At 41.1% G+C, this 27,541-nt stretch overlaps 1 long non-coding RNA gene across 1 annotated transcript in view; it reads left to right on the top strand.

The window, feature by feature from the left end:
* LOC140453660 (uncharacterized) overlaps positions 1–26,143 on the top strand; it is a 127,589-nt gene extending 101,446 nt beyond the window's left edge. The window contains exons 2-5 of the long non-coding RNA XR_011952449.1: positions 11,816–11,842; positions 24,513–24,639; positions 25,283–25,401; positions 25,526–26,143. This is a non-coding gene — a long non-coding RNA (uncharacterized lncRNA). The remainder of the gene's footprint in view (positions 1–11,815; positions 11,843–24,512; positions 24,640–25,282; positions 25,402–25,525) is intronic.
* The last annotated feature ends 1,398 nt before the right edge of the window (positions 26,144–27,541 follow it).

Below are 27,541 nucleotides of genomic sequence, written 5' to 3'. Positions count from 1 at the left end.
TCCAAATATGTGCAGGTCAAGTGAGTTGACCATGCTAAATTGCCCATTGTGTTCAGGGATGTGTAGGTTAAGTGCATTAGACATGGGAAATGTAGGGTTATAGGGTTATAGGAGGATGGGTCTGGGTGAAATCTCTTTGGAGGGTCAATGTGGAGGTTTTGGGCCAAATGGCCTGTTTGAACATTGTAGGGAGTCTATGACCCTGAATGAAAGTAGAGTTTAACTAAATAACAGCCTTACCAATGATTGTGGGGTTCTCTTTGTTGCTTAATAAGAAGAATGATATCATGAGAACTGTGTTTGACTGTGTCTATAGTGTTTTACACATGCTCCCATGTTTCAAGTCTTAGATTCCTTCTGGGGTTATAACATTCATAATGGTCTCTCCATTCAATGACCCTCAGTAAAATGAATGAGCCAGTTGGTGTGATGCTGTAGTGTCAGAAAGGACCAGCAGAAAACAGAGAGGAGGGCACCAGGCCTCAAAGGCTGCCAGAACAAATCAAAATAAAGTGTTGGCTAAAGAAAAGTAGGTGAGCCACCTTGGTAAATTGAAGGGAGAGAAAGCCCTGACTATGCTTTAATCTCACTCCATTTGGAGAATGTGGGCCATTTGCTATCACAATCCTCAATCTTTTGAGGAGTGCTTCAATAGCCCCGACTCCATATGTAGGAAGTGTCTTCAGCTGCAGCTCCTGATCGGCTGCCCGGAGCTGCGCATGGACTCACTATGGAGCGTCCGTGAAGTTGAGAATGTCAAGATAGCACATTTAGTGAGCTGGTCACACCACCAGTGAGGGCTACACAGAAAATTTGTGACCAAAAAAGGAAAAGGAGGCATTTGTAAGGTTTAGGAAACCGAAGACAGACAGAGCCCTTGATGAATACAAAGATAATAGGAAAGAACCCAAACAAGGAATTAGGATGGCTAAAAGGGGCCATGAATTGTCTTTGACAAACAATTAAGAAAGACCCCAAGGTGTTCGATGTATTTTTATAAGAAGCAAGAAGGTAGTTAGGGATAGGGTAGGTCCACTCAGGGCAAAGGAGGGAATTTATGGGTGGAGCTGAAGGAAGTGGGCAAGATTCTTAACAAATAATTTGCACTGGTATTCACAAAAGAGAAAGATATCTCTAGGGTGGAGTATTGATGTCAGTGGGTCATGTCAATATCAGAAAGGAAGAGGAGTTGGGTGCTTTTAAAAGCAGTAGGATAGCCAACTCTTCAGAACCTGATGGGATCGATCTTGGGAATGCTTAAGGAGGCAGGTGAGTAAATTGCTCGGGTCTTGGATGAAATCTTTGTATCTTATTTAGTCATGGGAGAGGTCCCAGATGGCTGGAGAAGAGCCAATGTTGTTCCTTTCCATAAAAAAGGGATAATCTGAGAAATTACAGGCTAGTGACTTTATGTCAGTGGTAGGGAATTATTGAGCAGGATTCTTAATGATAGGATTTACTCACATTTGGAAAAATATGGACTTGTTAGTAATAGGTAATATGGCTTTGTGTGGGGATGGTTTTCTCTCACAAATGAGTTTTCTGAGGAAGTAACAAAGATAGTTGTTGAGGGCAGAGCTGTAGATGTTGTCTATGTGGACTTTGGCAAGGTCTTTGACATGGTCCCTCATTGCAGGCTGATACAAAAGGTAAGTCACATGGGATCCTCAGTGAGCTGGTAAGATGGATACAGAACTAGCTTAGTCATAGAAAACACAGAGTAGTAGTGGATGGGTTTTGCTTACTGGAGTCCTGTGACCAATGGTATTCCACAGGGATCAATGCTGGCACCCCTGTGGTTTGTAATATATATAAATGATTTGGAGGAGAATGTTGGTGGCCTGATTGGTAAGTTTGCAAGCAACACAAAGTTGGAGAAGCTACAGTTAGTAAGGACGATTGCCAAAGGATACCACAGGATATAGATAGGCTGGAAACTTGGATGGGGAAATGGCAGGTGAAGTTTAATCTGAACAAATGTGAAGGTGATGCATTTTGGAAGATCCAACGCAGGAGGGAAGGATACAGGAAATCGCAGGACCCTTAGTTTCATCAACATGTAGAGGGATCTAGGCACACAGGTCCAGAGTTCCCTGAAAGAGGCATCACAAATGGATAAGATGGTCAAGAAAGCATTCGGCATGCTTGCCTCTTTCGGTCAGGGCATAGAGTATAAATATTGGCAAGACATGTTGGAACTGTACAGAACTTTAGTTTGGCCACATTTGGAATATTGTGTGCATTCTGGTTTCCATGTTACCAACAGAATGTGGAGGCTTTAGAGACAGAACAGAAATGGTTCACCAGGATGTAGCCTGGGTTGGAGGGCATTAATTATGAGAAGTGGTTGGACAAACTTGGTTTGTTTTCATTGAAACATCAGAGAATGAGGGGCAAAATGATAAAAGTTTACAAAATTCCTGTTCCTGTGCTGTAATTTTCTTTGCTCTTTGTTCTAACCTGGCCAGAAGTGTTGAGGCTCAAATCCACTCTTGTGAAAGCTGATACAACTCACTTGACTTCATGTATTTCTCTCCAGTAAAGCAGTCTGTCACGAATATCACAGAACTTCCCGCAATGCACCCTGGTCATTAGTTGCTTTGCAAACAGCGGATAGGTGTTCCACTACCTGAAGGACAATTAAGTAGCCTCTGGCAATGACAGCTATTCTATGGTTATAACACAAGAGGATGCCTTTTTCCCCATTGTATTGGTGGAAGATCTCTGTGTCAGCAATTCAGTCAGTTCCACTTCCTTGCTCGTCCCCATAACCCTGCAATATCTTTTCTTCTTCAGATAATGATCCAATTCTCTTCTGAACACCATATTTGAATCTGCCTCCACTAAATGGTCAGGCAATAGGTTCACAATCCTAACCTCTCACGAGATCAAAAGATTTCATTCCTTGTGTCATCTTCTGGCTCTTTCTTCAATCACTTTAGATCAGCGTCCTCTGATTCTTGACCCTTCCATCAACAGGAGCAGCTTTTCTTTATCAATTCTGTCCAAATCCCTGATGATTATAAACATTTTTTTTTGTGTGCACGTATTTCTTTTATTGGACTCTTGGACATTTATTTATAAAGCTCCAGATGACATATGCCTTATTAATCACTTTCTCAATCCTTCTGTGCCACAATCAACAAATTGTGCACAGATGCTCCTGAATACCTGAGCCCCTAAACTCCCTTCAAATTCTATATTTTACTTTGTGTTTTCTTCCCTCCTTTCTATGTTCTATGTTCTACTAAAACGTTATGATGAAGGAACACCAGAAATGCTAAATTTTGCTCAAGCTATTTGCTGACTCTCCTACATAGTAACAATGGCAATATTTAAAAGATAATGAATCGAGGGGGATCCAAGATGGCGGTGACCCAGCAAGTCTGAGTCTACAGTGCTCCTCCCAAGAATTGGGCAAAGTGGGTCACCCACCCCCACCACACTTACCAAATCATTTAAAATAACTTTTACTTAATGTAATTAGTTGTTTAGTATTGAATTTAAACAATTTAATCTTCAGTAAAAATGACTAAAGGGAAGGGAGCCTGCAGCTCTCAACAAGCAGCTGCAGCAGAGTTGTCCGTAGGGGGACTTACCTACGGTGGCGAGCCTTGTGGAAATAATCTCCAAACTGGATGCGAAGATCGACGCTTTTATTGAAGAATCCCGAAGCTGATGGGACTCATTCTCGGCTGCGCTGCAAAAGCACGACCGAGACATTAAGGAAATCGAGCGCCGAGTCGGGGGGCAGAGCTAAAGGCCACGACCTCCGAGACTACAGCGCAATCAGCCGTGGATCGGGTCCGGACTCTCGAACAGCGAGTCTGCACGTTAGAGAACCACATTGACGACCTCAAGAATTGAGGTCGCCGAAAAAATATTCGTTTGCTGGGCCTTCCCAAACGGGAAGAGGAAGGCCAGCTTACAGCGCTTCTCGAACAGTGGCTTCCACAGCTGTTGAATCTGGAGGCTGGATCAGGCCAGGTAGGGGTAGAATGGGCCTACCGGGTTGCAATGCGCGGGCCCGGCTCGAACCAGTGCCCCCGCCCGGTCCTGTTCCAGCTGCAGAGCTATAAGGAGAGGCAGATACTCCTGGAATCCTCTAGAAATCTTGGAAAGATCCCCAAACCATGATCTATAAAGGATCCAAGATCATGTTATTCCAGGACTTTTCCCCAGCTCTGGTCCGAAAGAGGAAGGCATTTGATGAAGCGAAGAAGTGTTTAATGGACTTAAATATTCAGTACTCCTTAGGCTACCCAGCGACGCTACGCTTTAACCATGAAGGATCCGTGTATAACTTCGGATCGCCGGAAAAGGCCAAGGAATTTTTGGACTCTCTTAGATAAATTGTAAGAGATAATTGATGTTGGTTTGCCTTCCCCCCACTCTGGTTTATATCCACCCCCTTTTTTATACCTTACTATTTAATATTATCTTGGGGGATGGGAAGAGGGATTTATTTATTTGTTCTCTACTTAACGATTTTCTCCCCCCCTTGTTTTTTTTTATTATTCTATATATAAATATATAGGCCGGGGGGTTTAGTTAATGTTGGTGGGGAGAGGTGGTTACCTTATTCTATTTTACCTCTGTCTCTAGGAGCGGGGTTGTTTACCCCTGTTATTTTGTATTATTATATTTAATTATTACTTGTTGAGGTTGTAATTTTATAGTTATATATGCTTATACATGGTATAAACATTACCAAATATATCCAGGTATTGGTGGGGGTGGGGGGTAGGGTGCTCACTGTTAACTCTAGCTCTGTAGTATATTTGAATTTTCCTCATCCTATTGAGGAGCGCCTGGGTCACGGGTGGGGCACTGGTTGGGAGAGGATACAATGGACCTTTGGAAAGGAAGTGATACCCCCTGGGAACAAGGGGGAAGATCTCCATTCAAATACGTTTATATTATTTTTATTTAGAAATAGTTTTTTATTATACTGTTGTGAGTGTATTAGAGAGCCTTTATTTTTGTGAATTTTATATGCTCTATGCTCAGGATGTTCTGGATAGGGTTTCCCCTCCCGAGGGGTCTCGGATTTGCCTGGATGATGATGGTTGATCAGTCGGTTAAGTGGTGCACCTGGAATGTCAAGGGGAGTAATTCGCTAGTCAAAAGGAAGAAAATATTATCTAATCTCAAGAAAGAAAGAGTTGATATAGCTCTCCTACAGGAGACACACTTATTGGATAAAGAACACTTGAAATTACGACAGGGTGGATTTGATCAGGCCTTTTTTTCTTCTTTTAGCTCAAAAAGCAGGGGAGTTGTTATTCTTATTCGGAAGAATTTCCCTTTCAAAATCCTAAATCAGATAAAAGACGAATCTGGACAATATATTCTGATTAAAGCCCTTATAAATGGAGAAGAAGATGGGATTTTAAATTTGTATTGCCCCCGGCACATCCTTTTAAATTTATAACGGAATCCTTCTCAAAATTGATGGCTCTCGGTGCCCGTCATACAGTTATAGGGGGAGACTTTAATTGTATTATGGATCCGGAAATAGATAGGATTCCCAAGAGCACTGCAGAAGTGTCTCCCAGATCTAGACAATTGGTGGATTTGAACAAAGAATTAGGATTAGTAGATGTATGGAGATGCCTTCATCCTCAGGGCAGAGATTTTTCTTTTTACTCCAATCCACATAAATGTCACACCAGGATTGAAATGTTTTTTGTCCCCTTGATTTTTTAAAATTCCATATCATCCTGTAAAATAGGTAGTATAGCAATTTCTGATCACGCTGCTGTATATATGGAAATCAAGGCGAGGAACAATGAGACATCCCCCCGCCATTGGCGTATGGACCCCTTTCTGATGAAAGATAGTAAATTTGTAAAGTACTTCTCTCAAGAATTTAAAACTTTTTTAGAAATTAATTCAGGTACGGCTAGCAACCCATCAATGATGTGGGAGACCATCAAAGCTTACACGCGAGGTTTGATCATTTCATACTCAGCGACCCAGAAAAAATTAAAGGGAGAACAACAGCGTCTGCTCGAAGCTCGCTTAAAAGCTGCTGAAACAGCATACGCTGACAGACCTTCTATTATCAAATTACAAAGGATTATGGCCCTTAAGACAGCTCTAAACACCATGCTTACCCAAACGGCTAAGAGGGAAATATTTGCAAAACAAAGGTTATATGAATTTGGCGATAAACCGGGTAGATATTTAGCATTTCTTGCAAAGAAAAAAAAAGGCCCCTCAAACTATCACGTCTATCAAGGAAAGTACGGGTATTTTGACTCATGATCATAAAAGGATTAATGCATTCTTTAGAAAATTTTAATCTGATTTATATAAATCGCAGGATTGTGAAGACAGGACTAGGAGGATGCAATCATTTTTTAAAAACCTGACCTTTCCGGACCTAACTCCGGAACAGGTATCGGTCTTGAATGCTCCCCTAACAATCCAAGAAATACTTGACGCAATCAGGCAACTTCAGAGCGGTAAGGCACCTGGCCCAGATGGCTTTCAAGCTGAATTCTATAAAGAATTTACAGGAATATTGGCTGGTCCACTTATGGACATGTATAACTACACATACAGTCAGGGCTGCCTCCCGCCTTCGCTGAAAGAGGCAAATATCTCTCTTATCCTTAAAAAAGGAAAGGACCCAGAAGATTGCGCGTCATACAGACCAATATCCTTGCTAAATGTAGATTTTAAAATCCTTTCTAAAACGTTAGCATTGAGGCTAGAAAGGGTATTGCCACATATCATAAAGGAGGATCAGACGGGGTTTATTAAGGGCCATAGATCATCCAATAATATTGGAAGGGTTTTGAATGTGATTCAAGCCTGCCATCAGGGAAAGATACCAGGAGTAGTCGTCTCATTAGACGCGGAAAAGGCATTTGACAGGGTTGAATGGTCATATTTGTTTTATACATTGGAAAGGTTTGGCATTGGAAAGTTGTTTACCAAATGGGTCTCAACACTGTATAGTGATCCCAAAGCAGTTGTGATTACCAATGGATTAGGCTCGGATAGCTTCAGTGTGGATAGGGGCTGCCATCAGGGATGTCCTCTCTCGCCATTGCTATTTACGCTAATAATTGAGCCACTAGCAGAAGCTATACGGGCTGATCCTAATATAACTGCCCCGAGGATTGGCACGTGGAAACACAAAATTATCCTTTATGCAGATGATGTTCTATTCCTCAGTAATCCTCTGATGTCCGTGTCTCGCTTAATCCAAGTTATTAATACATTTAGTGCATTCTCAGGCTATAAAATTAATTTCTCAAAATCGGAGGCTATGCCAATGGGTGGCCTTGCTATGATACCCCACTTAGTGGACGGACCCACTTTCCCTTTCGGTGGCCCCTGGAGGGTTTCTTATATTTAGGCATTTTTATTACCCCAGTATTTGGTCAGTTATACAAGGCTAACTTTGTGCATTTACTGGAAAGGATAAGGCAGGACCTCCAGCAATGGGGAGACCTTCCAATTTCCTGGCTGGGTAGAATAGCACTAATTAAAATGAATGTCCTGCCCTGTCTCCTATACCCTATGAGAATGCTTCTGGTGAGGCTGCCGAGGCTGGCACTACGTAAATTATATGGCTGGTTGGGTTCCTTTATCTGGAATCATAGATGGCCCCTCATTAAGCTGAAGAAGCTACAGCTTCCAGAGGTGAGGGGAGGATTGGATTTCCCAGATTTTAGGAAATATCAGTTAAGTTGCCTATTAAGTTACAATAGCTGATTGGGTCTTGTCTGACCCACAATCAATCTGGCTGGATATCGAGGCTTCTCAAGTAAAATGCCCACTTATTAACCTTTTATTTTCAGACAAGAGGAAAATCATCACGGATCACTGTAAAAACCCTATAATACTAAACACAATTAAAGCTTGGAATATAATGCGGCAAAATGAGGGCAACTCACATAAAACATCCCCGTATGCTCCGATAGTGGGAGCATGGGAATTTCAACCGGGGCTTACAAATGTTACTTTCAAACTCTGGAGATCCAGGGGTATCTCTTGTTTAGGGGATCTGTTTAAAGAAGGGGTCCTGATGTCTTTTGAACAGCTGCATCAGAAATTCGGATTACCTAATGGAGACCTCTTTCGATTCTTCCAAATTCGAGATTATATACAGAAGAAGACTACGTTATCAGATAGTCTTTATAAATCAGATAGAGAAGGTAGAGTGCTACGGCCAATGGGGGTGTTTTCCGTCAGTACTATTTATCATTTATTACATGATGAAGTATCGGGATATATGGACAATCTGCTTAAAACATGGGATCAGGATTTGGGACTAGAAATCTCTATAGAAACGTGGAATGACATTTGGGAAAATGCCAGAAGGATCACCATCTGCAACAGAACTCAGGCTATCCAGCTGAAGATACTTCATAGGGCCCATATAGCACCAGATCGATTGGCAAATTTTAAGGCAGGAACATCTCCAATGTGTCCCAAATGTAAAGTAGAGGTGGGCACTCTTGTACATTGCCTATGGACCTGTCATAAGATCCGTAGATATTGGATTAAAGTAGCAACTACCGTGACAGAAATTTTAGGAACGGAAATTAAAGTGGATCCTGTATCTCTCCTTTTGGGCTTTTCAAACTTACCCTCCCTGGATATGCACGGGAAGAGATTATTTTCTATTCTCTCTTTCTGTGCAAGGAAAAACACCTGGACTTTCAAATTGGCACAGATTAATTATGGAATGTATTCCCCTTGACTTCCTTACAAATATGGTGCACCGAAAGACCGGATTATTTCATAAAATATGGCAGCCCTTCATGAATTATATAAATACAGATATTTCGGCCATCCTAACAAAGGCTTTTATTTAATTGAGATTGTGAACCTGGCTGGTCCGGGGCCCCTTGGGAGAGGAATCCTGCATGAATACAGGTTTTGTTACATTTGATGTTAACACGTTCCGAGCATGTATCTCACTACCCAATTTCTGTGTTTTTCGTTGTTTTTTTTTTCTCTCTTATTTGAATAATGTAAGAGACTTAATTCTACACTCTGGTTAGTTGTAGATTAGATTAGTAGTTAGTTGAATTTTGTTTTTTTTTTCTCAGTATTTTTCTTTTGTTAAGTTTTGGTTATTATTTATTTAAGATTTAATTGTATATCAATGTTTGTACTTGAGATTTTTTTTATTTTTGTAAACTTGTAAAAATGTTAAATTTCTATTAAAAAATAAAAAAAAGATAATGAATCAACTAAATGGTGCTTTGGAAGATCTCAAAGTTATGAAAAGTGCTGCATAAATGTTAGTCATTCTTTCATTTCATTTTTAGATGGTGAATAACAAGAGGCAGAGTAATGCTCCATTGACTGTATCCCCAATAACATGCAGCACGAGAACTCACTCACTGTATGAGAATGACATTTCCATTTGCAACGCTCACTAGCCTTGTGCCTTGCCCAAATGAAACTACTGATTTAGCGTCAAATTATGAATAAATCTTTGCTCATGCCCGCAAGCAAATGGATGGATAGTGCTCTGAATGTGGTTGTTAAAACTGATGAGTTTGGATGAGAATGCCTTCAAAGAGCCTGACAAGTGAACATTTTGATATCGTCAGTATATTTAAACATAGAGCAGATTGTTCCAGTAGAACATGCAGGCCATTTCACTGTTGGATTGATGATTTTGTAAATATTCAGTCGTGTCGAAAAATATTGAATGGTAGTCAGAGTCCTGTGAAAGAATGTTATAGTGCTATACTGCATAGCTCTGGTCTTATGGGGAGATCAGACTAGAAGTGGCCTTGTTTGACACACAAGTAGTGTGTGGGCTGCCTGTGCTCTGGCTGTCTTATCTCAAATAGGAACGAGTCAGCCCTGAAAGCAGCATGAATATCACTGTAATTCTAGGAAATCTGAATGTGAAAATCAGTAAATCATTTTTTTCTTCTTAAAATCATTATTAAAATACACTTGATGCGCAACACTTGCATTTTTGCAAACATTGTGTTGTACAATGTAACCCTCTCCAGTCCAGAATGATTGGGACAGAGTCATTTTTGGATTTTGGAACTTTCCGGATTATACAATGATATTAGAATGCCTAACCACAAGTGGGTGAACCAGGAAACACTGTAGGTAAATATCTGAAACATATAAAAGCTGGAAATAAAAATAGTTTTACTCATCTGAATACTGTTTTGTGTTTCTGCTCCAACGTAAAATAATACCAGTGACACAATTCTGGACAATTGATGCTTCTGAAAAATAGATTTCCAATCTGGAGAAGTTACAATATATTAAAGTCTGAATAATGAGAAATCTAAGTTGTTGCTGTTCGTGTTGAAGGAAAGGTTATATCTTTCGACTAAAAAAAGTTAAAGTATCGCTGGCATAAAAAATGATAGTATTCATTCCTTTTGAGCTACAGAAAATCATGTCATGACACATTTTCTCCTCCTACTTCTGTAGAAGTAATATGGAAGCCATAAGGAGTTCCAATCACCACTGCTAATGTCTACTGCTCAGTTTGTCTCTGTTGGTTGGAAGTGCTTTAGATTTCTACAATGTTAGCTTGTACAGGCTTTCTACTAATGAGAGGTGTACAGACATAACTTCAACTCAAAACTATTCCACGCACCCAGGTTTGGAGTTGGACTGGGGTGTACAAAGTTAAAAATCACACAACACCAGGATAGAGTCCAACACTTTTATTTGGAAGCACTTGCTTTCAGAGTGCTCCAAAAGCTAGTGCTTCCAAATAAACCTGTTGGACTATAACCTGGTGTTGTGTGATTTTTAACTTCATGCACCCAGGTATGGAGGTATGCAGTTGATTTGATTTATTATTGTCACATGTACTGAGATACAGCAAAAAGTATCGTTTAGCGTGCTACATTGGGATATTAGGACGTAGGTACATTGGGATATTAGGACAGAATGCAGAATATAGTGTTACAACTACAGAGAAGGTGCAAGGAAAGATCAACTCTAATATATGACAGGTCCGTTCATAAGCGCTTCCAGAACAAGTGTAATATGGTGGTGATATAAACAAGACAACATGGAATCATTAGGATGTAACACATGTTTAGACACAAGCAGCTCCACAGAAGAAATTGCTTTAGTTTAGATACGATTTGTGTGGTTTTGCTTTTCATTAGATCTGAAGGAATGAACTCAATTGACAATAGCCCTTGGAGGCTGCTCATCCCTTATTGATTGGTTACAAATAATTAATCCACACATCTGCAGTGGACATCCTGAAAACTGCCTTCCTTGCAAGAGCAATTTAATTTCATAATTAGAAAGCCAGCTGAGGTTTTATCTCATTTCATTTGGCAGCTACCCTGGACATCAGACAAAAGCATTGTCTTATCACTTCTAAACACAGCTTTGATTTACCGATCATTCAACTGTTCCAAATGTATCCCTGACAGAAGCAAACAAAAACACCTGAAAGAAATAGGATCTATTTTGCATTCACAAAGCAAGGATAATGATTTTTTTTAAACCAATCAAGCAGATTTAAAAGGCAGCAAATAAATAAAACTACTTGCTGACTGTGAGCTACATTTTTGGCATTTAATAGATGTTCATTCTCTTGCTTTTTCTGAATTATAAGGCTATCACAAGGTAATAAGCAGTGGATTAAAGTCTGATGGAATGAAATCTATGGCACACAGTATGGCATTGCAGGATTTATTTTGTGTTGTTATAATCACAGAACCACTTGTAGCTGACTTTATTGAAGCTATTTCTCAAGGGCAATAGAATATCTACTGCATTAGTGTTGGTGTATGCTGTTAAAAGGTAACAGACTGACATTTATTTCAATTTTCTACAACAGGATACTTCCACGATACAGTTGGCTGAGGTATGTAAATGAACTTGCATTCATATAGCACCTTTCGCAAGCAGAAGCTGTGTCAAAGCACTTTTACAGCCAATCAGGTTATTTTGTCATGTGAGAAATACAGTAGCCAATTTGAGCACAGCATGTTTCCACAAACAGCAATGTGATAACAACCAGATCATTGGTATTTGAGTAAAGTTGGTTGAGGGATCAGTATTAGCCAACATATCAGAATGAACTCCCTTGCTCTTTACTGGAAGTATGATAGGTTCTTTCATATTTATTCAAGAGGAGAAGTCTTGGTTTAATATTCCACCTGAAAAACTGCATCTCTAGTAGTTGGGTCATTCTCAATGCAGCAATGAAGTATCAGACCATATTATGTCAAAACTGGGGTGAATACCATATTTTCTTCATGATCTCAACCTCATATTAAACCTCTGTAATGTTTTCATTGTTTTCCATTTCTTTTTGCTTTAGCAACACTAAATGGAAACCCATTACAATGAAAATCCCCAAATAAAACTAGTAAGAAATCCCTATTACAAGATCATTCAAACGATGCCATTCAATGAGATCATGGCTGCCATGGTCATACTCAACTCCATTTTTTTGCCTTTTGATTCCCTTACTGATGAAAATTCTGTCAATATCAGCCTCAAATACTCAGCAGCCTCAACAGCCCTTTATGATAAAGAATTCAACAAATTTGCCACCTTCGCAGAGAAGATGTTCTCCCTCATCACTATCTTAAATCCCTGATCTCCTTTTGGTCATAGGCTTCCCCACTGGGGGAAACAATCTTCACACCGACCTTGTCATAACCCCTAATGATCTTATATCATCCAATAAAGTCACTTTTCACTCTGTTAAACTCCAATTAGTACCAACCTGAATTATTAAACCTCTCCTCATAAGGCAGTGCCTTCATAGAGTCATAGAGTCATAGAGATGTACAGCATGGAAACAGACCCTTCGGTCCAACCTGTCCATGCTGACCAGATATCCCAACCCAATCTAGTCTCACCTGCCAGCACCCAGCCCATATCCCTCCAAACACTTCCTCTTCATATACCCATCCAGATGCCTCTTAAATGTTGCAATTGTACCAGCCTCCACCATATCCTCTGGCAGCTCATTCCATACACGTACCACCCTCTGTGTGAAAAAGTTGCCCCTTAGGTCTCTTTTATATCTTTCCCCTCTCACCCTAAAACTATGCCCACTAGTTCTGGACTCCCCGACCCCAGGGAAAACACTTTGTCTATTTATTCTATCCATGCTCCTCATAATTTTGTAAACCTCTATAAGGTCACCCCTCAGCCTTCGACGCTCCAGGGAAAACAGCCCCAGCCTGTTCAGCCTCTCCCTGTAGCTAAAATCCTCCAACCCTTGCACCATCATTGTAAATCTTTTCTGAACCCTTTTAAGTTTCACAACATCTTTCTGATAGGAAGGAGACCAGAATTGCACATAATATTCCATCAGTGGCCTAACCAATGTCCTGTACAGCCACAACATGATCCCCCAACTCCTGTACTCAGTACTCTGACCAATGAAGGAAAGCATACCAAACGCCTTCTTCATGATCCTATCTACCTGCGACTCCACTTTCGAGGAGCTATGAACCTGCACTCCAAGGTCTCTTTGTTCAGCAACACTCCCGAGGACCTTACCATTAAGTGTATAAGTCCTGCTAAGATTTGCTTTCCCAAAATGCAGCACTTCGCATTTATCTGAATTAAACTCCGTCTGTTGTAATCTGAGATAACCCTCTTCGCTGTCCACAACACCTCCAATTTTGGTGTCATCTGCAAACTTACTGACTGTACCTCTTATGCTCGCATCCAAATCAGATATGTAAATGACAAAAAGTAGAGGGCCCAGCACCAATCCAAATGGCACTCCACTCGTCACAGACCTCCAGTCTGAAAAACAACCCTCCACCACCACCCTCTTTCTTCTACCTTTGAGCCAGTTCTGTATGCAAATGGCTAGTTCTCCCTGTATTCTGTGAGAGCTGACCTTGCTAATCAGTCTCCCATGGGGAACCTTGTCAAACGCCTTACTGAAGTCCATATAGATCACATCTACTGCTCTGCCCTCATCAATCCTCTTTGTTACTTCTTCAAAAAACGCAATCAAGTTTGTGAGACATGATTTCCCATGCACAAAGCCATGTTGACTATCCCTAATCAGTCCTTGCCTTTCCAAATACATGTAAATCCTGTCCCTCAGGATTCCCTCCAACAACTTGCCCACCACTGAGGTCAGGCTCACTGGTCTATAGTTCCCTGGCTTGTCTTTACCGCCCTTCTTAAACAGTGGCACAACGTTTGCCAACCTCCAGTCTTCCGGCACCTCACCTGTGACTATCAATGATACAAATATCTCAGCAAGAGGCCCAGCAATCACTTCTCAAGCTTCCCAAAGAGTTCTTGGGTACACTTGATCATGTCCTGGGAATTTATCCACCTTTAACCATTTCAAGACATCCAGCACTTCCTCCTCTGTAATCTGGACATTTTGCAAAATGTCACCATCTATTTCCCTACAGTCTATATCTTCCATATCCTTTTCCATAGTAAATACTGATGCAAAATATTCATTTAGTATCTCCCCCCATTTACTGTGTCTCCACACAAAGGCCGCCTTGCTGATCTTTGAGGGACCCTGTTCTCTCTATAGTTACCCGTTTGTCGTTAATATATTTGTAAAAACCCTTAATTCTATTTGCCAAAGCTATCTCATGTCCCCGTTTTGCCCTCCTGATTTCCCTCTTAAGTATACTCCTACTTCCTTTATACTCTTCTAAGGATTCACTCGATCTATCCTGTCTATACATGACATATGCTTCCTTCTTTTTCTTAACCAAACCCTCAATTTCTTTAGTCATCCAGCATTCCCTTTACCTACCAGCCTTCCCTTTCACCCTGACAGGAATATACTTTCTCTGGATTCTTGTTATCTCATTCCTGAAGGCTTCCCATTTTCCAGCCATCCCTTTACCTGCAAACATCTGCCTCCAATCAGCTTTTGAAAGTTCTTGCCTAATACCGTCAAAATTGGCCTTTCTCCAATTTAGAACTTCCACTTTTAGATCTGGTCTATCCTTTTCCATCACGATTTTAAAACGAATAGAATTATGGTCGCTGGCCCCAAGGTGCTCCCCCACTGACACCTCAGTCACCTGCCCTGCCTTATTTCCCAAGAGTAGGTCAAAATTTGCACCTTCTCTAGTAGGTACATCCATATACTGAATCAGAAAATTGTCTTGGACACACTTAACAAATTCCTCTCCATCTAAACCTTGAACACTATGGCAGTCCCAGTCTATGTTTGAAAAGTTAAAATCCCCTACCATAACCACCCTATTATTTTTACAGATAACTGAGATCTCCTGACAAGTTTGTTTCTCAATTTCCCTCTGACTATTGGGGGATCTATAATACAATCCCAATAAGGTAATCATCCCTTTCTTATTTCTCAGTTCCACCCAAATAACTTCCCTGGATGTATTTCCGGGAATATCCTCCCTCCGCACAGCTGTAATGCTCTCCCTTATCAAAAATGCCACTCCCGCTCCTCTCTTGTCTCCCTTTCTATCCTTCCTGTAGCATTTGTATCCTGGAACATTAAGCTGCCAGTCCTGCCCATCCCTGAGACATGTTTCTGAAATTGCTATGATATCCCAGTCCCATGTTCCTAACCATGCCCTGAGTCCATCTGTCTTCCCTGTTAGGCCCTTTGCATTGAAATAAATGTAGTTTAATTTATTTGTCCTACCTTGTCCCTGCCTGTCCTGACTGTTTGACTCACTTCTGTTCTCAGCTGTACCCGTCTCAGATCGATCTCTTTCCTCACTATCTCCCTGGGTTCCATCCCCTCACCTTACTAGTTTAAATCCTCACAAGCAGTTTTAGCAAATTTTCCTGCCAGTATATTAGTCCCCTTCCAATTTAGGTGCAATCCGTCCTTCTTGTCCAGGTCACTTCTACCCCAAAAGAGATTTCAATGATCCTCAGCTCCTCAGCCATGCATTCATCTGTTCAATCCTCCCTGCCCTCACTAGCTCGTAGCACTGGGAGTAATCCAGATATTACTACCCTTGAGGACCTTCTTTTTAAATTTCTGCCTAACTCTCTGTAATCTCCCTTCAGAGTCTCAGCCTTTTCCTTTCCAATGTCATTGGTTCCAATGTGGACAATAACCTCCTGCTGGCCCCTCTCCCCCATGAGATCATTCTGCACCCTCTCTGAGACATCCTTGATCCTGGCACCAGGAAAACTACACACCATTCTGCTTTTTCTCTGCTGGCCACAGAAACGTCTGTCTGTACCTCTGACTACAGAATCCCCTAACACAATTGATCTCTTGGAACCCGACATATCTCTCGTTGCATTACAGCCAGTCTCAATACCAGAAACTTGGCTGTTCATGCTACGTTCCCCTGAGAATCCATCATCCCCTACATTTTCCGAAATAGCATACCTGTTTGAGATTTTTATATCCACAAAAGTCTCCTGCACTAGCTGCCTACCTCTCTTACCCTTCCTGGAGTTAACCCATCTATGTGACTGAAACGTTCCCCCCTTCCTACAACTGCCATCCATCACATACTGTTACTGTTGCAAATTCCTCATCGCTGCTATCTGTCTCTCCAACCGATCCACTCGATCTGATAAGATTCGCATCCAACAGCATTTATGGCAGATATAATCCAAAGTAACTCTTAAACTCTCTTTGAACTCCCACATCTGACATGAAGAACATATCACTGCAAAGGCCATTTTTGCTCCTTCACAATCTACAGGCCCAGAAATTAACACCGTCTTATTCCTCTACAAACACTGCTCCAAGTTAAATTAATAGCTATAGCTTATATTTTAAGTTTAATCAAGAGACTTATCTCCAAAAACATATAATCAAGAAAGAATCCACTATACTCACTACTGCAGCCTTTCTCTTGGACAGACTTAAAACAACAATTAACTTATCTGATTCTGTGCTGTGAACTTCACCCAACAGTTCCTCCAAGATTAGTTGTGAATTTCACAGTTTTTGTTAATTTTCCCAGATGCACTCCAATGTCCAGCGATACACAAATTCAAACAGCAAAGGTGGTAACTGTGCAGGTTTTCTCTCTCTCTCTCTCTCTCTCTCTCTCTTTCTCTTTCTCTCTCTCTCTCTCTCTCTCCTGCACTGTCCTCACCATGTGCTTCCTTTGTCTCATACCAGGGATCAATCTAGTAAACCTTCTCTGGACAATATATCTTTATTTGGATGAGGGGACCAAAGCTGATCAGAGTGTTCGCTGTGATTTTGCTAGTGCCATTGATTCCCTTTGAAATACAGATGACAACTGCCTTCCCTGTCCCTTGTTGAACTTGAATGCTAGCTTTTTCTGATTCAAGCACTTGGACAGATAGCAGCATATTTCTTGGTGGTAGAGACTCAATGGTCTAAGCAGGCATCTTCTGTGCTGTATGATTCAATGACACCAATATCTCTCTTTGATGCACCTTTCTGCGGCCTTTTCTCCATTTAAATAACACTCTGCTCTCTATCCTCCCTGCCAAAGTACATAATCTCACATTTTCTCACATTACATTGCATCTGCTGACTTTGTTCAGTCACTTAACCTGCCTATAACTCTTTGCAGCTGAGCATGTCATCCTCACCATTTGCAATCTTATCTATTTTTATCCCATCCTCAAACTTGATAATGGTATGTTCACTTGTCAGTGGACTTCCATCACTTCACTTCTAAGAGAGGAGAAGCTGCTCAAAAATAGATTTCAGGTGCTCCCCTTCTAGAAGGGTGATCCAGTGAGATTAAATTGGAGAATTTGTGCATTGGTTGGTAAAAGGCAAGACATAGGAAGCCCTGATCTTACTGTATGGTGGAGCAGGCTCAAAGAGCCAAATAACCTACACTTGTTCTTTGTTTGTGCGGTTGTATGTCCAGTGGTAGTGATGTGAAAAGGAATGGTCACAGAATACAGTGTGCACCCAGTGGTTGAGGTCATCGGCAAAGTTCCCCTTCTGCCTGCTCAAATAATCCAGGTACTCGATTTGACTCAGGAGAAACTCAAGCCCTATGTATCCAAAGGCAACTTAATACAGAATATTTTAAAACTGTTGCCATTAATTTTCATCATTGCCCATCTGTTATCAACTATAATATAGAAACCTAACTGAAAATGTAAGCATCACATGCTCAAAGTAACCAAAACCAATTTCACTCTAATCTTCCATAAACATAAATTACCTGCTAATTACTCTAATGAAAGCATTATACCAATAGTTGCTTTATTTATGGATGAACAAGTAAAATTTACAGTTAAGTTTTATTTTGTCAGTCCACATTAAAATGTCTTTCTTTATCCTTTTTTTGGCTTGTCCCTGCATGTTTTCCTCATATTTTATCTTCGGGGAAAAAAATTAGTCTAGTCCTGTAATTATTATTTATTCCTCAAACTGAAATGGCCTGCTTTAACTCTTAATTTTCACACAGCTGGGACTTGTGTTATGCATGTCCCAGTGCCCACATTATATTCAATCATAAATAATTGAATTGTATAATAATTGAGTTCTGGAGTTATTGAACACTACAATACAGTACAGAAAGAAACAATTCATCCTACGATGTTAGCTCTTTGAAACATGCCCAGTAAGACAGCAAAAGGTGACGTTGGAGCAGTGGTGGTGCATCTGGGTACGTTTAACACTGCTTCTTCACAGGTTTAAAACAGCTGGCACCATACTCAGTAGGCCATTCAGCCCATTGGGTCTGCTCTACGATTTGATGAAATCATAGTTGACATCAATTTTGCCCATAACCCTTCACTGCCTTACTGATTGAAAATCTATCTCAGCCTTAAATATTCCTAGCAGTCCTACACATACATCCCTTTATGGTAAAGAATTCCACAGATTCACTACCCTTGGAGAGAAACAATGCTTCCTCGTTTCTGGAAGACTGCATACAAATCTGGTCACCCTTCTATAGGAAGGATGTTGCTACACTTGAGAAGCTGCAGAAAAGATTTACAAGGATGTTTCCAAGACTTGAAGGTTTGAGTTGTAGGGAAAAGCTGAATAGACTGGGGCTTTTTTCCTTGAGTGTCAGGGGTGATATGATAGAGGTTTGTAAAATCATAAAGGGCATGATTAGGGGGATAGTCAATGTCTTTTTCCTAGGGTGGGGGAGTCCAAATCTAGAGGGCATTGGTTGAGGGGGAGAGGCGAAAGATTTAGAAAGGGCCTGACGAGCAACCTTTACACACAGAGAGTGGTGTGTGTATGGAACCAGCTGCCAGCAGAAATGGTGAAGGCTGGTATAGTAACAACATTTATAAGGCATCTGGTTGGATATATGAATAGGGAGGGTTAGAGGAATATGGGCCAAATTCTGGCAAACGCGACTAGATCAGATCGGGAAGAGTTGGTCTGAAGGATCTGTTTCTGTGCTGTATAACTCTACGACTGTATGACTGTATGGGGCGGCATGGTTGGCTCAGTGGTTAGCACTGCTGCCTCACAGTGCCAGGGACCTGGGTTCAATTCTGACCTCAGGCAACAGTCTGTGTGGAGTTTGCACATTTGCCCTGTGTCTGCGTGGGTTTCCTCTGGGTGCTCTGGTTTCCTCCCACAGTCCAAAGATGTGCAGGTTAGGTGAATTGGCTATGCTAAATACACCTGTAGTGCTAGGTGGATTAGTCAGGGGTAAATATAGGGGGTGGGTTACTCTTCGGCAGGTCGGTGTGAACTTGTTGGGCTGAAGGGCCTGTTTCCACACTGTAGGGAATCTAATCTAATCTGACACTGAGATTATGCCTTCTTATGGCGCTCCCATAAAAAAATACCTTTCCTTTTATAAACTGTTGCAAGATTTCCTCAATGTTGGAATTAAATGGTGAGATCTTTCAATATTTTATGGAGACCCTTTGCATCCATGCAATCGCTCAGCTTTCAGGAATGTTTCACTGCTGCAATGTTACTTATCTATAGCTCCCTACATTTCCAGCTCTCCAATCTTGTCTTTCAGGCTGGTCTTGAGGACAGCAAGAACATTGCACAGCAAATGCTCATTGCTTGCACAATCTCATTCACTTGGGGATGGTATTCACCAGAGAATATTCATCCAAGACTTGCAAAAACATCTTTGTAACTTTCTAGGATCTGTTCAACAATCAATGCCTTGGTGTGGACTGTGAAACATTGCAAACCCCTTCAAGGACATTTAGGATAAATAGTTCAAGCTTTAGACTTGCTTCAACTGGGATAAAATGATGTTGCTTAATGTTTACTCTCTGGTGATCCTGATCTTTATTCTTCCCATTGCACTGGGCTGTCAGTTTTCTTGGTCCTTTTGGCATGAGGATAGTAGCATCATAGAGTTATAAATGCTATAACTCCAGTACGTCGGATGGATCAGTTTTTATCCAGTGTGTACAGGAAGGTTTCCTGACACAGAATGTCGAAGGGCCGACAAGAGGGGAGGCCGCAATGGATTTGGTGCTTGGTAATGAGCCAGGCCAGGTGTTTGATTTAGTTGTGGTGAACACTTTGGAGAGAGTGACCATAATTCAGTTACGTTTAGTTTAGCGATGGAAAGGGATAGGTACATGCCACAGGTCAAGAGTTATCGATGGGGCAAGGGCAATTATAATGCGAATAGGCAGGAATGAGGATGTATAGAGTGGGGTGGCAAATTGCAGGGGATGAAGACAATGGAAATGTGCAGCAGGTTTAAGGAACAGATATTGTGTGTCCTCGATAGGTATGTCCCTGTCAGACAGGGAGGAAGTGATATGGATCGGGAACCATGGTTTACTACAGAAATTGCATCTCTTACTGTGAAGAAGAAGGAGGCTTATATGTTGATGAGGCAAGATGGTTCAGATGAGGTGATGGAGAGTTACAGATCAGCCAGGAAGGATTTAAAGAGAGAGTTAAGAAGAGTAAAGAGAGGACACGAGCAGTCTTTAGCAAATGGAATAAAGGAGAACCCTAAAGCTTTCTATAGGTATGTGAGGAATAAAAGGATGATTAGGGTAGGAATAGGGCCAATCAAAGACAGAAGTGGGAAGTTGAGTGTGGACCCTGTGGAAATCAGAGAGGTGCTAAACGAAAATTTTTCATTGGTTTTCACTCAGGAAAAGGAGAATATTGTAGAGAAGAAGAATGATGTACAAGATATTAGACTAGAAAGGATCGAGGTTAGTTACGAACAGGTATATTCAATTCTAGAAGGAGTGAAAATAGACAAGTCCCCTGGGGCAGATGGGATTTATCAGAGGATTCTCTGGGAAGCTAGGGAGGAGATAGCAGAGCCTTTGGCTTTGATATTTGAGTCGTCATTGTCTACAGGTTTGGTACCAGAGGACTGGAGGATTGCAAATATCATGCCCATGTTCAAGAAGGGCAGTAGAGATGACCCAGGTAATTATAGACCAGTGAGCCTTACTTCTGTTTTAGGAAAGGCTTTGGAAAGGATTATAAGAGATAAGATTTATAATCATCTCGCAAGCAACAATTTGATTTCATGTAGTCAACATGGTTTCGTCAAGGGCAGGTCGTGTCTCACAAACCTCATTGAGTTTTTTGAGAAGGTGACCAAGCATGTAGATGAGGGTAGGGCTGTTGATGTGGTATATATGGACTTCGGTAAAGCCTTTGATAACTTTCCACATGGTAGGCTTGATGGAGAAAATGCAGAGGCATGGAATTGAGGTTGTTTTAGCAGTTTGGATTAGAAACTGGCTTTCTGAAAGAAGGCAGTGAGTGATGGTTGATGGAAAATAGTCTGGAGTCCGGTTACTAGTGGTGTGCCACAAGGATCTGTTTTGGGACCACTGCTGTTTGTCATTTTTATAAATGACTTAGACGCAAGCATAGGTGGATGGAGTAGTAATTTTGCAAACAACACTAAAGTTGGTGGAGTAGTGGACAGTGTGGAAGAATGTTACAGGTTGCAGGGGGACTTGGATAAACTGCAGAATTGGGGTGAGAAGTGGCAAATGGAGTTCAATTCAGCTAAATGTGAGGTGATGCACTTTGGGAAGAATAACAGGAAGGCAGAGTACTGGGTCAATGGAAAGATTCTTAGTAGTGTGGATGTGCAGAGGGATCTGGGAGTCCATGTATATAGATCCCTGAAAGTTGCCACCCAGGTGGATAGTGCTGTTAAGAAGGCATACAGTGTGTTAGGTTTCATTCGTAGAGGGATTGAGTTCCAGAGCTGCAATATCATGCTGCAACTATACAAAATGCTAGTGTGGCCACACTTGGAATATTGTGGACAATTCTGGTCCCCATATTTCGGGAAGGATGTGGAAGCATTGGAAAAGGTGCAGAGGAGATTTACCAGAATGTTGCCTGGTCTGGAGGGAAGGTCTTATGAGGAAAGGCTGAGAGACTTGGGTCTGTTCTCATTGGAAAGAAGAAGGTTATGAGGGGATTTAATAGAGACATACAAGATGATCAGAGGATTAGATAGGGTAGACAGTGAAAGTCTTTTTCCTAGGATGATGACATCAGCGTGCATGAGGGGGCATAACTACAAATTGAGTGGTGATAGATTTAAGACAAATGTCAGAGGCAGGTCCTTTACACAGAGAGTGGTAAGGGTGTGGAATGCCCTACCTGCTAATGTAGTTAACGCAGCCACATTAGGGAGTTTTAAACAATCCTTAGATAAGCACATGGATGATTTTGGGATAGTGTAGGGGGACAAGCTGAGAATAGTTCACAGGTCAGTGCAATATCAAGGGCCAAAAGGCCTGTTCTGCCCTTTATTGTTCTGTGTTCTATGTTCTATATAGCCTTGTTTTTGGCTCACCATCTCGAGCCACTTTGTGATATTGCACAAAGCACCAGTACCTTCCTGACACTTCAGGTCCACTTGATGCGCCCATTCATTAATCATCATTGTACCAGTCACAAATATTTGCCCCATATAGATCTGATGAAGCCAAACACTCCTATCGTCTAAAGTGGTTCATTAGAATCATTGGCTGATATTAGTCCAGTAGCCATCTTTACTGACTGCTTTTACTCTTTCTAGCTATGTCGTTACAAAGAAAATAATTCCGCTTCTTGCATCTAGAGCTCTGCTGTCTCCATTCTCGACATGTTTCACTTCTTTTTCTGTCTTGTCCTCTGGAATATTTACATCCTGCCCCCTGGCCATAATCTTTCATCTCGTGATTGACAATCTCAAAGCTTCTGCACATTTCGATAACTTTCTTGAGATTGCACTTTTCCTCTCTTTCAGGATCTCTGATGCGTAAGACAATTTTAGCTTTGATGACACCATCTTTTCAAATTCTGAATTTGTCCAAATTCACAGGGTTTAGTTAGATGTACCAGTGTGGTCACACTGGCCAATAGTTTCCCTCTCTTGAGCTCTAACTTTGAACAAATCCCATTGATAAGTAACATGGATATGGAGTTCTTCCAATTCTCTCCTGCCTGATTGTCAATGAGAGTTAGACTGTAAAACAGCTTGTATCACTCTTTCCCCAGCACTGATAGTAGGATTGAAAACCTCAGCTTTAAAAAGAAATAATTTTGTTGCTATTTCATAGTTCTTTTTTCTCTGAGAGTTTGAAAGAAATTCCGTTTCACGTCTTCTTTCATTTCTGGAGAAATAGAGAGTGGAAAATGCATAGCCATTTTGATTCAGCCAGTAACTTAAAAGTGGGAGACTGCTGTTTGATTTTTCACTTCATCTTTGCACTTTATTTCAACAGCTGTTTGCAGCTCTGAAAATCCATACCTTTTCAGCTGCAGCATTGTGACATTATTCGCGTAAGCTGAGGGACCGGAATGATGTCAACAATGTGAGAAATGTACAAACGTGTGAGAGTCCAGTGAGGTTTGTCTTTACATCAGAAGCAACTGGCTGCACAGCTTTGTAGCTGCTGTTCCATTATGTTGCTGGTGAAGGGCAACACCAGATTGCCAGTGCTTGCCTAGGTACATAAAGATAGCACCAGCACCAGGGTTGCCAATTTTTCAGTAGATTCTCTGCAGCGTCGGAGGCTGAGGGGTGACCTTACAGAGGTTTATAAAATCATGAGGGGCATGGATAGGGTAAATAGGCAGAGTCTTTTCCCTGGGGTGGGGGAGACCAGAACTAGAGGGCATAGGTTTAGGGTGAAAGGGGAAACATATAAAAGAGACCTAAGGGGCAACTTTTTCACTCAGAGGGTGGTACGTGTGTGGAATGAGCTGCCAGAGGGAATGGTGGAGGCAAGTATGATTGCATCATTGAAAAAGGCATCTGGATGGGTATATGAATAGGAAGGGCTTGGTGGGATATGGGCTCGGTGCTGGCAGGTGGGACTAGATTGGATTAGGACATCTGGTCGGCATTGGACGAGTTGGACCAAAAGGTCTGTTTTTGTGCTGTACATCTCTACGACTCGATGACCCTATATCCAGGGAATGGTGATATTTTTCAGGAACGGTGACTGGCAAAATGGGGTTTAGTTGGGGTGAAATGGACTCCACAGGGCTGGGTAGATAGCTAATGAGGTGAGTTTAATAAGATACAGTAAGAGATTTCGCTAGGACTCAGAGAGAAACACTCCGTGAAACTTGACAAAGTTGACATTTAGCCAAACAAATAGTAAAATTCAGCTTGTTGTTTCAAACAATGTGTGTTTGATGGTTCCAACAGACCGCGCTGGAAGTCACTGATGGCGGAGGAGAAGGTCACCTGATAATGGCAAGCCAACCAGAACACTAAGGGCATTATTGTGAAATACGTGCTGAAACCAACTTATTATCGGTTTTTCATTTATCAGGTATACATTTGCTGCATAAATCCTGACAGATATGCAAGTTTAAAGAGTCCTGTTTCTTCATTCAACCCTGACTAGTTACACTGGTGGGTTGTGAAACAAGGTCATGAAAAGATATAATCAACTTCAGGGTATTTTTTTTCCCAATTATTCTGAAAGGGCTAAATTAATCCAAAATCAGTAACTCCCATTTCTGTGTTCGAATCACAAATGTTTCTCTGATTCTTAAGCATAGATGTCAGCATGTGCTCTTATATGAATTGTTTGAAACAAAACTAAATATAATGATTTTGACTTTGGTTGAAAGACGATATTGATTTAATTGTATACAATAAATCTCTCCTGATTTTATTTCTATTGACTTTACTGTTTTCAACCATCACCCACAGTCAAAACTAGTCAAAATTCAGCAGCGCTATTCTCTAATTATGTGAAACTTCTTATGACACAATTTTCAAGCCGGATATTCTTGACAAGCTGCAATAAATAAAATCCTGCCAAACTGTTGCAAAGCAGCAAACATCAAGTTATGCTACAAACAAAGAATAAAGGGAGTGAGTAGCTAAAGGCAAGGTCACTAAGTGAAGCCTTTATAAGATTATATTAAAAACAATAGGCCTCTTATTGGAATGTTTACCTGTTACAGAGTTACGATTTGTTTGAACTATCCAGACAATCAATTGTGACTGTGATAATCACATAACAGAGTCTATTGAAAGGAAGTCTGAGGGAAATGAACAGTGGCTTTGTCTTTATTCAAAAAAGGTGAGATATTAATTCTTATGATCTAAGACTATCATCGCAATGAAGCTTCAGTGATGTGGCATCCTGTTCGCTCGTTAAAGGGAAATATATAGAAGAAGCTGTTAATGTAACTTTATTTCTATAGACAGGGAAGGAAACCGACTGATGCTATAAGAGCTGCAGCCAAAGCAATCAATTGTTGGAAAGAAAATGGCAGTCAAAGACAAGACTCACCTTTAAAAGATCATCTGTTCTATACTGAACATTAGCTACTTACATGATGCTCAACCCATTGCCATCTGCCAAACGGATTTTAACATTCCAAGATGGATGAATGACAATTTGCTTAGAACATATTTATGCATTCATTTATAGGAGCTCCTTCAATAATAAGAATCAACTAAAAAGGGCACTGTTTTCTCAGTCACATGGGGTTGTACTCTGCTTCATGTTCTGAATGTATGTGAGAGAGAATATGCACTGGTGTCATTCGATGAAAGCTCTGTGTTTTTTTTTAACCTTCTTAGAGCATTTATTGCAGGAGTTTCATAGTCCATTGTATAATAACAGTTTTCATTGCATGTTATAATGTTGAATGTTTAGTTCAGATATTTAAGGGTGCTCCCACTGCTTTCCATTATGCCTATATTTGAATGATAGAATGAGTAGTTTGTTGACGGTAGATGTATACATCATATAATTCTCACTTGTTACTTCTCAATACTTCTGTCAGGATTTTATTAATAAATTGGTTCTAAAGTCATCCCTTTCTCTTGGATGCAAAGTGTAATCTTCATTTCACCTTTACCTCTCATTGTGTTTCAAGAAGGTAGATGTGCCACTTCTTTCTTTAATTGTTTTCATTCTTTTCTTAAAAAAAAATTATCCACCCCACCACCATTTGTCTAGAAAAGGAAGCATTTTGATTACCCAGAGTTGACGCTAGGTACTCCCAGGTCAGATATATTGAAGTTCATTATTGTCATATTCAATGTTTTCATTGTTCTGTGTCTGGTGAGTAATCTATGTATATTTGTGCTTGATTGGTCAAGCCTGGATACTGACTCAGACAAGATAGAGGCTGAGCTTTACATGTGGCACAGGTATTTTTCACTTTGCACTAACAGTTCAGAGAGAGAGGAATATAACAAACACTGTTTCACAGGATTGATCAATTGATTGATTTATTGTCCCATGTAAGATACAGTGAAAAGTGTTGTTTTGCATGCTTTACAGACAGATCATTCCATACAAAGTGCATCAGGGTAGCAGAAAAGAGTGCAGAATACAGTGTTACCGAAACAGAGAAGATGCAGAGATAGAGAGAGAGAGAGAGAGAGAGATCAACATTCACATTGGAGAGATCCGTTCATAAGTATGATAATAGTGGGGAAAGAATGGGGATTGAGGGGCTTCCTTGTAAAGCCATCAGAGAGGAGCAGGATGTTGATAAGAGCAGGAAAACAGAGACAGCTGACAACAACGTGGGAGCACTTTGGGGGGGATGGGATTGTAAGGACAAAATAATATGGACAGGGTAGTGGGCCCTGCAAAGCATTGGGAGCAGTATTGGGTGGCTTGAATGTTGTTAAGGCAGTGAGAGCAGGAGGGTAGTTTTGCTAATGGGGGCATGAGGGAATGGGGGATGCTGACAAAACCATGGAGGAAAAAATGGTGGACAGTAAAATGGTAGCAGCGGGAAGAGGACGTGGGGAGGTAAATGGTTCTGAGGAGGCCATTGGAGCAGTGTGAGAGTTCCTCAAGGCTGTAAGAGTGAGACAAGGTTGGAAGGAGTGTGGGTGATTGTGCTGTTGAGAAGGTTATAGGAGCAGAACCTCCCTCTTCAGCCTGTGACAGAGAAACCAGAACACTTGCACACCTCATACTGACCACATAACCTCTGGTCTGAAACTACTATTGTCCTGGTGTGGCTTTGAATGCCTCACTCCCAACACAGGTCCCTTTGTGTGCTGCTGTACTCCTGTTGGATGTCTGCTGGATACGTCTCAGATCAGAGTGCTGCTGTTGTTCAATTGTTAGGGTTGGCTGGTGTCAGTTAAAGCTGAAAAGACAGAGTGAAGGTTAGACTTGGGGAAGACAATTTCTTGGCCAGATTGTAGAGATATTTCAAAACACTGTGAGTAAAGCAGTTGAGCACTTA

Source organism: Chiloscyllium punctatum, chromosome 27 (assembly GCF_047496795.1).
Source record: "Chiloscyllium punctatum isolate Juve2018m chromosome 27, sChiPun1.3, whole genome shotgun sequence".
NCBI lineage: Eukaryota > Metazoa > Chordata > Chondrichthyes > Orectolobiformes > Hemiscylliidae > Chiloscyllium > Chiloscyllium punctatum.
This window is presented reverse-complemented; position numbering and strand designations above follow the sequence as displayed.